The 12,771-nt window shown below is 36.9% G+C and overlaps 2 protein-coding genes across 8 annotated transcripts in view; one reads left to right on the top strand and one right to left on the bottom strand.

Annotated features, from left to right (window-relative positions):
* LOC105482769 (dimethylarginine dimethylaminohydrolase 1) overlaps positions 1-12,771 on the top strand; it is a 255,199-nt gene that overhangs the window by 157,445 nt on the left and 84,983 nt on the right. The gene's annotated exons all lie outside the window — the stretch shown is intronic.
* The window catches only part of LOC105482767 (uncharacterized), a 158,058-nt gene that overhangs the window by 17,928 nt on the left and 127,359 nt on the right, over positions 1-12,771 (bottom strand). Inside the window, exons 4-5 of one of the 3 annotated variants that reach the window (XR_011618003.1) lie at positions 12,260-12,402; positions 727-5,837 (exon numbers count right to left, since the gene is read on the bottom strand). The gene's annotated coding sequence lies outside the window, so the exon portion shown is untranslated. Of the gene's footprint in view, positions 1-726; positions 12,403-12,771 lie in introns of those variants that run through there. The other 2 variants (XR_011617997.1, XR_011617934.1) reach the window with 2 other exon arrangements.

Consider the following 12,771-nt stretch of genomic DNA (forward strand, 5'->3'; position numbering starts at 1 on the left):
CATCTGAATTTTATGTCAACCTTTTCCCTTGTTTTTCTTCATAATTTCATTACTTGTGTATTTTCCCCCCCAAATAATATAGTCTTTCATTTTCTCTGTTTTTTGAACTTTACATAAATAGAATCATACTTTATATGTTTTTGTGTGACTTCTTTTACTTAACATTACTGTATACTGTATTTCAGTGTATGAATATATTCATTTTTTTCTGCTGATTTATATTGGGATTGTTTCTTGCTATTAATATTATGAGCAATCCTGCAGTTAATAAACTGAAATATGTCTCCTAGGTTGCACGTGCTAGAAACTCTCTCGGATATCTAGAAGTAGAGCTGGCTTGTAAAGTGTACAAGATTTTAAGCTATAGTAAGTAATGCTGAAATGGTTTTCAGGCATTTATGCTCTCACAAGCAATGGGTAAAAGTGCCCCTTGGCTGGGTGCAGTGGTTCACGCCTGTAATCCTAACACTTTGGGAGGCCGAGGTGGGTGGATCACGAGGTCAGGAGTTTGAGACCGTTCTGGCCAACATAGTGAAATCCCATCTCTACTAAAAATACAAAAAATTAGCTGGGCATGGTGTCGGGCGCCTGTAATCCCAGTTACTCAGGAGGCTGAGGCAGGAGAATCACTTGAACTTGGGAGGCGGAGGTTGCAGTGAGCCGAGATGACGCCATTGCACTCCAGCCTGGGTGACAGTGTGAGACTCCACCTCAAAAAAAAAAAAAAAAAGGGTGCCCCTTGTACCACATTCTCTCCAACACTTGAAATATTTGATTTTCGTTAACAAAGTCACAGGGGCCTTCTAAATTTTGATTTAAAAAATTTCCTTCTATTTTTAAAAAAACAAAACCATTGTGGTTTTCATTTTTCTTTCCCTGATTACCAATGAGCTTGGGTGACTTTTCATATGTTTATGGGCCATTTGTGTTTTTGTTCATTCATCAAATGTTGTTTGAGTACGTCCCATGTGCCAGGCAGTCTTTGAGTCTCTCCTCCACTTTCAAAGAACAATAAAATCGAAGGAATAACCCAGAAACAACTCCACACATATATATAGGGCCATAACTCACAACAAAGAGCACATTGTAGGTTTGTGAGTAAAGGACAATCTCTGTCCTCCATTTCTTAGAAAGTGGAGGAGAGACACACTGTGCCTATCGATCAATTGCCCATTTTTCTATTGAGTTGTTTCTCTTTTTCAAAGGAATTCTTTATATGTTCTGGAAACATACTTTATTGATTGTATGTGTTGCAAATATTGTCTTCAAGTTTGTGGCTTGCCTTTTTACTCTGTGGTACTTTTTGATGATGACCCAGAGCTCTTAATTTTAATGTGGTCAGATCCTTTCCTCATACTGTCTTCCGAAAGCTTTAGCATTTTGCCTTTCATGTTTAAGACCTTACTTCCATTTGGAATGTATTCTTATATATTGTGTGAGGATGGGATCCAATTTCCTTCTTCTGCTTGTTACCCACACCCTATATGGAGGACTAACTCTCCTGGCACCGTTATTGAATGGTCTGTCCTTTACCTGCTGATCTACAATGCCCTCTTGTTGTGAGGTATAGCCCTATATATGTGTGGATCTGTTTCTGGGTTCTAATCGTTCTATTTTATTGTTCTATTTGTCTCTATGCCAGTTCCACCATACCACTGTATTAAGTACTCATCACAAGAAGAAAAGGATAACAGTAATTATTTTGAAAGTTAAATGTATAGTACCTGACCTGATACATGTTAAGCGTACAATAAATGTCATCTATTATTATTTTAGTAGGGAACACATTTTCATATGTTGTTTTAAACAATATCTAAAATCTGTAGAGAATTAGTCAACATTCACTAGATATAACCACTTCTGTTTTTGCATTTGATATGAGTTACTCTGGCTGCCCAAAGACTTAAGAAATCCATACATTCAGTTACTGCTTTTGTCTTCTTCTGAAGTACGTTGGAAAAGATGAAAGATGAACTCTTTAATTTCTTTACTCATCCTCACCCTGCAGTCTCTTAGAAAGGTTAAATGAAGGAGGCTTGACTTTGATTGTTTTTCTATTTGAATTCTGGAAAAGAAAATGATGCCGGAAGAATAAAGCAGCGTACTTAGGAAAGACTTTCAGTGATAAATATCTGGAGTGTCCTGTTTTCTATACCTTGCTTCTATGCCATATTTTACTTATTATAAACTACCTCAGGATCTTTGTTAAATAAACCCATTTATTTGATGAAGGAGAAGGAAGTGCGACATTTTAACTGTTACTGAAAGAAATGTTCTTTGCTCTGTTGGTCTTGGACTTCCACAAAATACTTGATTCCAGATGTTAAATTGTTTTTTCAGAAGCCTTGTTAAAGGGCCAGAGCATTAGATTTTTGAAGGCATTTCCAAACCTCAGCTGATTATCACAACACACAGGAATCCAAACTTTCAAAGCTTAACTTTGGCTCTGAAGTGTATCAGCAGCTGCAAAAAATATGTGCTAAGGCACAGGTTCATAGGACTGGGATCCAGTGTCCTTAAATGGTAAAACTTTAAGTAAATTTCCTTTACTTTCTACTTATCACAGATGCAGTTCAGTTGTTTAAAGTGCACTGAATTTCCTTGATTCCATCAAAAGTAGTGAGAACTTGATAATGGTAATAGTCATGTAGCAGCCTGGTATGTAGGTATTCATAGTAATGCATTTATTTTACATTTTTCTCTACCTATATATTTCTAGAATATATTAACAAACTAACCATTCCTCAAAAAAAATTTTTTTTTGAGAGAGGGTCTTGTTCTGTCACCCAGGCTGGAGTACAGTGGCACAATCACAGCTCACTGATACCTCGACCTGCTAGTTTCAATCAATCGTCCCTCCTCAGTCTCCCAAGTAGATGGGTCTAAAGGCATGTGCCACCATGCCCAGCTAATTTTTTAGTTTTCTGTAGAGACAAGGTCTTGCCATGTTACTCAGGCTGGTCTCGAACTCCTGGGCTCAAGCGACGTGCCTGCCCTGGCCTCTGTAAGTGCTGGGATTACAGGTGCAAGCCACCGTGCCTGGCCCTCAAAATATTTTATACATGCCATTTGCACTGTTCTTTAGACCAGATCTCATCATTCTCTAGGGAACTACCTTGATGCTTTTCCAAGGATGAGGGGTACAAATGCCCTCTCAACAGATGCCATCAACATGATGAAGCCAAGAAGAGATGGGATTAGGGGGAAACAAAGGGGAAGTTTTGGGCCATATTACACCAATTGGTAGTAAAGAAGAGGGGAAGATGTTCTCGGTGGAAGAAATAACCGAGCAAAGGCTCAGAGCCAGTAATGACCAAGAGACTTCAGTCACAGGAAGATCGTCTTACATTGAGTGAAGGGGTCATTGTGGTTTGCCATGAAGGACTAGCTAGAAGAGGCAGATGAACAATTGTTAGAAGACTCCAAAAGATGAAATTCAGTGTGTTCCAACAGCAGACTGATTAATTTCTGTGTTCATTTGTGTCACTTAACACATAGTGTTAGAGCTTCTAGCATGACGTAGTAGACTCCAACTCAAGAAATTCCTGTAGTCACATGGAGTTGAATTATAGAGACTGTTTATAGTAAACAAGAGACTATCGCAGGCCTTAAAACAAAAACCTTTCACATGTTTTAAGTTAATTTAAAAAAAAAGAATATTCTTTTCTCTGCCATTGGCACTATGCCTGGAATTTGGTACATGTAGGAATTTTAAAAATCAGTCCAGTGCCTCTCTTAAATTCCACAAGTACATTCTATATCAGTGGGATAATTTAGACGGAAGTTCTAATGATATCAGTGGAGAAAATTCCTGCAGGCCTGGGTAGATTGGAGGTTCTGCTTTTATTCCTTTCTGTACACTTTTCCAGCTATTGATTGGCCTCCACAGTGCTGAAGCTGAGGTGTCAGCTGACCCTTTCTCTGGTTTCTCAAAATTCCTCCCTTTCAGAGCAGAAGCCAGCATGACCAGAATACTTCTGAGGAATCTGCAGCAGCAGCAGTCCCCATGGGGAGCCTCAGAATGATAGTGAAACACAGCATTTACCTTCAAATGGCTCAGCAGTTGCCATCATGGCAGCTATCAGGAACTGCAGATGTCTTTTTCACAGTCTTTATATTTAGGACCCAATAGAATCAATTGTCTGTTGTTCTGGCATCTGTATCTAGACAGATGTACACAGTACAACCATTTTGCTAAGACCTGGGGAATCTAGAAATGAAAGACAGTCCCTGCCCCCAAATAAGCTCATGCAGTTTGGTGTAGAAGACAGAAGGACAGCACAGCATGGAAGTGAACACAGCATCAGTCCCCTCATCAGGGTCAAAATTTACTTTGTCAAGCAAGTGAGCATCCTGCTTAAGGCAGGCCTGTTACCTTTCTAATTGTTTCTCTAGTTATGTGAATTCTTCTGTTTGACCTACTTGACCTTAACACTTGTCATTTGTTTTTAAAATATTACTCTAAGCTACTTACTGCAATTGTTCCAAATGTTTAATTTATTAATTCCAGGCAATTCCTAACAATTTATTGCTATTTATTAACTCCTCCCTCTCTGTCAGCTGTTATTGGTCTGTTTCATGGATGACAGTGGTTAAATGTTTTCATATGCACTACAGTGTTTTTTGTGATGCTGTGATAACTTGTGGGCTAGACTAGGATGGCTGGTCTGGATCCCTGCCAAGACACTCAGTCAGTGGACCTGTGAAGAATATGCTTGGGTAGAGTTGGGTCTCAAGACATCATCTCATCACCATGGATGAACAATGCTACCTACAACAGCCTACGGCCTCTTTGATGGTTGACTCTACCTTTTTATGCTGTCTCCCTCTCTCCTTCCCACACCTGTGATCAGAATGCCTGCTTCTTATGGGTTCATATTCCCCAATGTCATTCCACCAGAAGCAAGGAGATATTTCTCATTGTCTTGTATACTTTGGCATTCTAGCAGGGAAGCAAAGACTTAATTATTTATGAGACAAACTTAAGTAAAATTAAGAATCAAAATATTCTTAGGACTAGGTCAAGCCAACTACTACAAAGTCATCTTTAAACATTTATTTAAATTATGTGTTTTAAACTCAATTATACTCAGTACCTAAACCCCAGCATATTCAATGTTAATCTCATTTCCTTTTTTTTTTTTTTTTTTTTTTTTCTTTGCGGCGGAGCTTCGCTCTTATTGCAGGCTGGAGTGCAATGGTGCCATCTCGACTCACCACAACCTCCACCTCCCAGGTTCAAACGGTTCTTCTGCCTCAGCCTCCCAAATAGCTGGGATTACAGGTATATGCCACCATGCCCAGCTAGTTTTGTATTTTTAGTAGAGATAGGGTTTCTCCATGTTGGTCAGGCTGGTCTCAAACTCCTGAACTCAGGTGATCCGCCTGCCTTGGCCTCCCGAAGTGCTGGGATTACAGGCCTGAGCCACTGCACTCAGCAAATCTGTGGTTTCATAATCTCTGTTGGTATATACATAAGGAGAATTGTTACAATTACAATTGGCTTTGGATCTTCCCAATTAACTTTCAGTCCAACAACTCAAGTAGGGCTGAGGTCTAGTATAGAAATGAGTTATGACTGATAACTTAAGATTTGACAAAAACTTTAGCATATGTGCTTTACAGTTGATTTTTAACTAATATGTACAATTTCTTATAAATGAAGTTGAAAACATATATGCATTACAAATAATGCTGAAACAGCATGAAATGCTATTATAGAGGTGAATGCAGCCTGCTTTGGGAGCACAGAAGAAGTAAATCCCTGCTGTGGAAGTCAGGTAGCACTTCACCAAAGAGGCAATGTTGAAGCTGGTCTAGTGCAACAAGCAGGAGATCTAGGTGGAAAAAGGTAAAGGACGTTTTAGGCAGTATGTGAAAAAGCTTAGAAGTGTGACATAGAATCTCCACAGACCAGTAGAAAGTTTGATGTGACTAGAACTTAAAGTAACAGAAGAAAAATTGGGAAGTTAGACTGTGCATGTCAGGTTGAGATGATTACGCTCTGTCCTGTATTGTCATTTAAGGGAAAATAACAAAAGTATTTCATCTGGGCAGTGACATGATCAGATCTTTCTCTTTGGGAATATCTCTGCTGTGGATTAGCAGTTCAAAACACTGGACTCAAGAAAACCACTTAGGGGTTCCTGCAATAGTTCGCACCAGAAATGTGGAAAGTCTAAACCAGGGGTGTCCAATCTTTTGGCTTCCCTGGGCCACAGTGGAAGAAGAAAAATTGCTTTGGGCCACACATATAATGCACTAACACTAACAATAGCTGGTGAGCTAAAAAAAAAATCATCAAACAAATCTCATAATGTTTTAAGAAAGTTTATGAATTTGTGTTGGGCTGCATTCAAAGCCATCCTGGGCGGCATGTGGCATGCGGGTTGTGGGTTGGACAAGTTTGATCTAGACTATCAGTGGGAATGGAGAGGAGGGTGAAGTTGGAAGGTCTTTAAGAGTTAGACTGTTACCCCCATGAGGGCAGGAACCATGTGTGTTCTATTCAACTTTGACCCATAAAGCTCTCTACTCCTCTGCTCCAAGTGACAAGGCGCCTTTCTGGCAAGATCCCCATCGTGTTCATCTTACTACTTGGATTTTACTGTCCAATGTAACAAGCCCATTCATTGCCTCTGGTGCTATTGGATACATATAATTGTCAAGAGTGAAGTGAGTTTAAAAAATAGACTAAATTTCTTCACCCATTTGTACTTTTCCATATGCTGTTTTGTTCCATATGACCATCTAGGTTATGCTGGAAGAATAGCTATATTTTTAGTGGATGGGTATAACTTGCCCCATTTCAGAAAGTAAGCTAATACTGTGACATACTTTTTAGCAGTTTTAAAAATGAAATGAATTCAAATGTACAGGTATGAAAAGATTTCCAAGAAGTACTTTTTTTGTAAAGTAAGTTATAGAACAATATGCGATAATATATTAAACAGGGAAAACATGTAAATCAAAATAATATATTTTGTGTATTCATTTAATCATGGAAATGCCCCAGAAAACAATATGAAAAGTTGTACTTCAAATTGATAAACATGGTTACCTCCAGGGTGGAGCAGGGAATTGTTCAGTTAATCCTGAATATTTTACCACAAAAAGATTTAAAAAAAAAAAAAAAAAGAAGAGGGAGGAGAAAAAGGTAAGGGGGAAAGATGAGGCTTCGAAGAAGTAAATCAGACAAAAGTACAGCTCTTTCAAGGCAGAACATTCCTTGCTCTAGGCTTATATTTGTGAAGGGCAAAAGAAATTAGGAAGTATATCTTTGTTTACCACTGGGAAACAAGGATTTGGTTTCATGGATTATTTTTATTATAGCTGCTGAAGCTGTGAGTGATAAAGTACTGCAATGTATCTAATACTCAATTTTGAAATAGAATATCCGTTTGTAAACCCAGGCCTGCCCTTGATTTGAATACCTATGAATGCAAGCCAACAATTTAAAATTCCACGTGCATGGTCTTCCAGTTCTAAAGCAGGAGAAATAATACTTACCCCTAAAAAGGATGTTGAGGAGACAAATGACAGATGTAAGCAAAAGATCTGAGCTCTTCTGAATTTTATATAAATATAAGATAGGATGTCCTGGTATAATCTTTACATATATGCATAAACTTAGAGACACGGGCTATCTGTTACATAATATTTACCAATTTTAAATGCACAAATTATTGTTTAGGATAATGTTTCATAACCCTTGGGTCAATATTACCAAAAACCAACAATCAGTTCTTTCAGTTTTGGATTTCAAAAAGCCTCCTTTCAGATTTAAATTGAATAGGAAACCATTATTTTTAGGGCTTAAAAACACGGTGGTGTCCCCTTAGAAACCTCCAATTAGTAGCAGCCATTGTCTAATTAGGTGAAAATAATAATCTATCGATTGTTATAAAAGCAAGATATTATAATTCAAGTGTGTTTCCAGATGCCAGTGAATTGCTGGAAAGCTGCAAGTTTAACTTTCCGCTCTGATAGAGTTTTAAAAGAGGTCAGGGTACATTTTACCATAGTGTCTAGCAATGTGAGTTTATTCAGACCTTTTGGCAGACATTCCTGCACACTCAAGCTAAATCAATGAATCATCCATTGTTGGCCAGCTCCGCTCTCAGTTGCTAAGAGGTTTTTCAAGCATACTAAGGCTTTATTCTACATAGTCTGTAAAAAGGGCAAACTGTATTAAATGTTAAAATGTCTCATCTTTCCTAAATTAGTAATTAAAATTTTACCCAGAATTTTAATACTGGGGCGATGGGAAAGTCTATGAGCAGCTGGAGGACTTTCTACTTGGGAAAATACGTGAGAAAACTTCCTGCTCATAAGTCTTCAGAAATATGTGTGTGGAGGAAATGGAAACATTTAAAAAGTGGACACATGAAAAACAAAAACTCAAGGAGGAAGGTCTAAACTCTCTTAAAGAAATATAATGTGTTTTTGTTCTTATATATTTCAAAATGAAAGACGTTTTCTTTAAATTTTGTTAAATGTACTCTAATTTTCCTTGTTTCTCTTTGAGTCATAAAGACCCTTGTAATTTAGCAGTGTATTTTAAAGCTTTAATACAATAGTTTTTAAAAATATATAAATTTAAAACTACCACGAAATAAAGGAATGTAATTTTTTCAGCTTGCTCTTTATGAATGTTTATAGTATATTCTTTTCTCTCTGTGTAATAACAGTGCATTGTATACTCAAAAACTAAAGGAGTAGATTTTTACATGTTCTCACCACAAATGATCAGTATATAAGGTAAGCCATATGCTTGATTCAGCCATTCCACAATGTATACATATTTCAAAGCATAATGCTGTATGCCAAAAACATACACAATTTTTAATTAAAAAATTAATTTTTAAAAAAAGTATACTATGTTCTATATGTATCCTTCTTGAATATTTCAAGTTTTAAAACATAATAGTTGTTTTATTTATTTTCTCTTTGAACTTAGTGATGATTTCACATTATAGAGAATCTCAGAATTTATCATAGAGATTACTATTTCATTTTGCTGAGAGAATGGGGATAATTTGGACTACAAATTTAAAAAGAGAAAAAAAACAAGTATAATGTATCTTAAAAAAATATTTTTAAGTTTATTGGATCCAGATGTAGTGATGAGGAAAGCTTCTCTTCGTATTTCTTAGTTTCTCAAGATAAAATCCTATTTCATAAATCTCTATGAGGACTGTCTCAAATATTCTAAAAGAAGCTTTTCAGATATAACGTGGCTTTTGGAATTGGACAGGCCTGGTTGCTCCATGTTCTAGATAGTGTTGCCTTGAACAAATTACTCCTCATCTTTGGGCTCCAACTTCCACATTTATAAAGTAAACATAATAATGCACACCACCACGGGTGGTTATGGAATTCAAATGAGGAAACATGGTAGGTAGTCCTGGCACATAGTGGGTCCTGGATAAATTTCAGTTCTTAGCTTCTTTAAAACTGTTGGAGGCTAATATCCACGTGCTCTTAAATACGGCCAAACCTCTTTAAGTTGGCAACATAAGTGTTTAGTTTTACTTCTAATTTCAAAAGAGATGTATTTGAGTGAGTGACTGAGAGCATTCATTACATGAGGGCAGCTTGGAACAAGAGGACAGGGGATAGTCTTGCACCTTGGCCTTCTTTCTTGCAGACAAACAAAACATTTGTGATTCTTGGGTTCTTGTCTCCCCTCTCTCTCTGAGGCTCTCTCTTTTTCATAGAGGACTCCACCTTCTCTCAAGACTTGTATTCCAACATGCTATCTCCAGTTTACTATTCACTGCTATAACGCAGGGCTTTTTTTTTTTTTAGGGCACTTTTTAGATCCAGCCAAGGACGAAGCCTTTCCCAGCCAAATGCGGAGCAGGGAATGGACCATGCCTTGGTACGCCCTGCTCCTGTTGATCCAGAACATGACTTTTTAAGACTTTAAGCTTACAGAAAAAATAAGGTGTGACCTCCATTTACATGCTTAAGCTTCCTCACACCTGTGTTTATTTAAAGGAACCATCTCCATGTCTGTACTCACAACCTGATGATGCACGCCTTCTACAGAACCAAGTATAGTGTTTTTACAGGAAGTTTTTTAATAGCAAGGAAAAACAAGATCTTTTTCTCAGGTGCTTGACTATTTCCCTCTGTAATCTTAGATATAGTTTAAATCCTATTTCTTTTAGGTAATATTTGTTACATTAGATGTTGGAGGCTAATATCAGCTAATAAATAGACCCATGTGGCCTGTTTATTGAATTAAACTGAAGAGAATTGCTAGCATGTCTGCTCTTAGGATACAGTAGTATGAAGTGGCAGCTACATAAAACTGATTACTCTGGTGGCCCCTGCCTAAAGGGAGAAGGCCTCATACAACTCAACAGTGATATCAGCAAAATAACATGTCTATCCTTGTCAAGAGAGAAAACAGGGTTGAAAATGACAGAATGAGGATGTAATACTCAAGCTTTCTAGGGCAGATTGTAAATTATGGCAAAAATGAAGCAAAACAAAACCCAAAGGAAAGAAGTTTAGATTTAATGCCTAAAGAAGTGGCATTTCCTCAAAGGAAGTCCACATGAACTGACTTAAGTTGCAGTGATGGGGGTCAGTGAGAACAGTACATAGAGCAACTCCTGTGGCTTTCTGTTAGAGCTTCACCTTGCAATTGTAATTTTTATATAACTTGAGAGAGAGAGAGAGAGAGAAAGACAGACAGAGAATTTCCCTCACTTTCTGAATCATGGCTCAGAAGTGTGTTATAAAACACCAAGAACGGAAAAGCTATTACGTGGAATATAAAGAAATACTTGAGTCTACAGTATCATTGAACTCTTGGATTCAGTTTCAGCAGACATGCTCTGTATTCCCACAAGAGTCTGGAAAATGAACTCCTATTTTTTTTTCTGTCTGGAGCTGCAGTTAGTGTTATTATTTGCTCCATGGCTCAATCCGGGTCAGACTGTTCTTCAGTAACACAGGTGGATGTTAAAACAGGGAATCTGTTGAAAAGATTGCGGAGGAACTGCTTCCCAAAAGCAGTTCTGGATGGCAATTTGATGGCAGTCAGCTATGGTAAGGACAAATGAAGCTTAGCAGTACCTTCTAGAATGTGGTCTTTCAGGCTTTGTCAGCTGCAATCCTACAGGCAGAAGTTTCATGTATAATGGGTCAATATGAACTGGTGGCATCCTCTAAGAAGTGGATTCTAGAAATGGAGGTCATTAAATGCTCAATACTTGCTAATTGTGATGTTGATCTGCATTTTTCTGTTTAGCTTTATTTGTGAAATATAATATGTAGTTCTTAAAGAAAAATTCCATAAGCCTTTTTTTTCTTTCATATGGGCTTAAAAATATTTTAGAAACTTGTTAAAAACTAGCTATAGAAATATTCATGATCCTACTAAAAGTGGCAGGAGGAATATAGTTATGGTTTAAGATATAGAAATTGTTTTGTGCTAATGTTTTATTGTCAGCAATTACATTGTTAAAATATAACAGGTAAATTTTGCCAAGAGTACAACATGTATCCATTTGTAAGTAAGCACACAGGGAAAATGTTCTACCCATTGAATTATTTTTTCTAGTAAACAACTTGACATAAAATAGACTGAAACATCCATTTATTTTAACAACTATGTTAAATTACAGATTAGTGGTCCAAAATAAAATTTGAACTGATTTAATACATAATTCAGTTTTGGGGGAAAAAAGAGCTTTCTCCAGCTGAGAATAGACTATATATTTTTTCTTTTGTGAATAACTTATTTTACCTTTAATAAGTTTAGGACTTGCCTGAACCACAGCCAGCCTTAAGAATCCTTTATTCAGAAATATTCAACATTATATTGACTAAGGAGCAACTTAGGGGTTGACAAATAGATCAGTATTTCAATTTCTGACTTTAGACTATTTTTAAAGTAAAGTGCTGAGAGTTCCAATTGAAAAATTGCAAATGCTCCAGGACACTGTGCCTGGAAATAAGATTCCTGAAGAGTAGAGCCTAGGGATGTTTAGGCAACCCTTACAGAAACAAGCCTTCAAGTATATTTTAAGTACAATGTGTCTCGCACGTTTTGAATGATTCTTTTCAGATTGTTTTTTTTTGGATGTAACTATTCTGTTTTACTTTACATAACATGTATATACACACACATATATGTATATGTGTATGTGCATGTGTGTGTCTGTGTGTATATATAAATGGTAAATCTAGGAGTTTACATATCCAAGGGAAAATTTCCCTCAAACTTGAGATTGTTACTCACCAGATCGAACATTAGCAGGCCCTGAGGGACAGTCCCAGTCCACAGCCAACACACACTGATCCCTTCTTATCACTTGGAACAGACGCTCCTCCACGGGTACATACCCAGCATTCTTAAGAAAACAGGTATCTGTTGAAGTTAAACTAATATTTTTGGAGCAAAAAATGATAATTGTCAGAAGATTTTTATTAATTGTGTTTTCTAGAAATGTAGTCTTAGTTCAGCTATATTTACCAGAAAAATACACAAAGCATTTTTATATCTTAGTATTTATAACTGAAATTATACATTTCTGAAGAAAATATCAAATCTGAGATAAAAACAGCATGGTAAATTAATTTGTACTGAAAATATTTTTGAAAATATTTTGTCTATAAAAATAGTTTGACAAGTAGTCTTGTTTGCTATAGTTGAAAGACTCTGCTTGAAGTAAAGCATTCACGCTTAGACCCTGGCTAGAAGAAAGAAATCAGAGGCAGATTTTTAAAAAGACCATACTTTCAGGTCTGGGC

This window comes from Macaca nemestrina, chromosome 1 (assembly GCF_043159975.1).
Source record: "Macaca nemestrina isolate mMacNem1 chromosome 1, mMacNem.hap1, whole genome shotgun sequence".
Classification (NCBI taxonomy): domain Eukaryota; kingdom Metazoa; phylum Chordata; class Mammalia; order Primates; family Cercopithecidae; genus Macaca; species Macaca nemestrina.